At 44.3% G+C, this 2,104-nt stretch overlaps 1 pseudogene; it reads left to right on the forward strand.

Annotated features, from left to right (window-relative positions):
- The first annotated feature begins 465 nt into the window (after positions 1-465).
- LOC112478010 lies at positions 466-584 on the forward strand (annotated as a pseudogene).
- Positions 585-2,104: the final 1,520 nt, after the last annotated feature.

The following is a 2,104-nucleotide window of genomic DNA, read 5'->3' on the forward strand; positions in this document are numbered from 1 at the left end:
TATGAGAGAGAGGGCTGAGACTGAAGCCACTCCAACATTTAGATATCTGGTAGAGGAAAAGCCAGCACAGAAGACTGAGAAGGACAACCTGTGAAGATGGAGGAAACTGAGCTGAGAAAGTATTTCAAGGAAGATGTATTTGTTCGCTATTGCTGCGTAACAAACAACCACAAAAATTTCAATGGCCTATAACAGTAATATTTTACTCACACATCTGTAGGTCAGCTGAAGTTCATCTAGATGTGGCTGACCTTGGCTAGGCAACTCCAAGCTGCACTTGGGTCTGAGTCTGCTCTATGTACAGGTTCCTCATCATCCTTGCACTAGTCAGGGCAGTTTGTTTGTTTGTTTGTTTGTTTGTTTGTTTTGTTTGTTTTTTCTCCATAGTGATAACATTGGCACAAGTAGGCAGGTAGAAATATGAAATCTCTCCTAAAGCCTAGGCTTAGAACTGGCACCATGTTAGTCTACGGCCATGGTACCCTGAACAAGCCCAATTCCATCTGATCTCAGAAGTTAAGCAGGGTTGGGCCTGGTTAGTACTTGGATGGGAGACCTCCTAGGAAGACCAGATGCTGTAGGTGTAAAAAATAAAAAGTAAGGGATTGTAAGCTGATAAGGTCCTTGCAATCGGTGAGGTCAACCAAGGGTTACCTCACCTAAAAAATAAAAAATAATGAAAAAAAGAGAACTGGCACCGTGTCACTTCTTTCTACTGAAAAAAGAGAACTGGCACCGTGTCACTTCTTTCTACGTTCCATTAGCCAAAATGGGTCACTCAGCAAAGCCCACAGTCAAGGGGCAAGAAAATATACTCCATCTCTAGTGGGAGGGACTGCCATGTTACAAAGAGAGAGATATGGACACAATTCAGTCTACCACAGAGTGATCAAACATGTTCAACGGCACTGGAGGCCAGATGAGACAGAGACCATGAACCGGCCACTAATCTAATCAAGGTATAGGTCACTGGCATTCTTGGTAAGAGCATTGAAAACAGTATGGTAAGGATACAAGCCCAATTGGAATGGGTGGAGGTGAGAATGGGAGGTAACGAAGAAGAGTGTCATTATATAGACAACTCTCAGGAACAGTTGCTCTGAAGAGGAGCAGAAAAAAATAGTACAGTAGCCTGAAGAAGATGTGAGGCTCAGGCTAATATGTTTTAAATTTCGGGAATTAAGTCCTGTTTTACTTCAATGGGAAGAATCTAGTAGAGAGGAAGAAATCGATGATGCATGAAAGAAAGGGAATACTTGTACTGGTGAAAGGGGAAGGGGCCCAGGGCACAGATGGAGGGGTTGGTCACAGATGGGCAGAGAGAATGCAGAGCTGCAGGCATGCTGGTGGCTTTGGTGGTAGGAAGATCAGGCAGTTGGTCTGATTGTACCTATTTTCTCTACGAAGGACAGTCTGAGGTCAGACTGAGAGTGAAAGAGGAAGGAGTGTTGAAAATATTCAGAGAGAGGAGAAAGTGTGAAATTGTTGCACTGTGGAGAGGGAAAGGAATTTTCTAAGAAATTGTAGGAAGACTGTCCTGCAGTTCAAATGCCCATTTGAAATTTCTGGCCATAAATTTGAAGTGAGTTCATCCAGGGAAGCTGGGTAATTTTCTTCAGCGATGTTCAACTGCCTCTTTGCAGGTTTGAAGGAGACGGTTTGATTTAACCACAGCTGAGTTTGTGCCAGGTGATTACAATGGAGAGACACCAGTGTAAGAAAGTTGAGTGTTTGCAAAGGAGATTTCGCACACTGGATCAGGAAATCTCTGCTGGCTGAGAAGTGAAGACTTGAGGGGAGATAAATAGTGAAAAGAACAGTAGAGTGACGGATTGGAGGTCTCGGGTGAGAGAACTGGTAGAGTGGAAGGACTGGAGTGAGTGAGCTGGAGGGCTGGCAGGTGGTAGGATCTTTGAATCTGAGATTTTAGAGACGATGTGGACATTCGTGGTTCTGTCCAGGGTACCAACAGGAAGCTAAGGTGGGGCAGGAGAAATATATTGCTAGGGCTAAACCAGTCAAGGGACTTAGGGGTCAGGTGTTGGGTGGGTCATCAGCATTGATGCTGAAATCACAAGAATAATGACAGTGAAGGAGTAAGAGC

Source organism: Pteropus alecto, unplaced genomic scaffold (assembly GCF_000325575.1).
Source record: "Pteropus alecto unplaced genomic scaffold, ASM32557v1 scaffold131, whole genome shotgun sequence".
NCBI classification, from domain to species: Eukaryota; Metazoa; Chordata; class Mammalia; order Chiroptera; family Pteropodidae; genus Pteropus; species Pteropus alecto.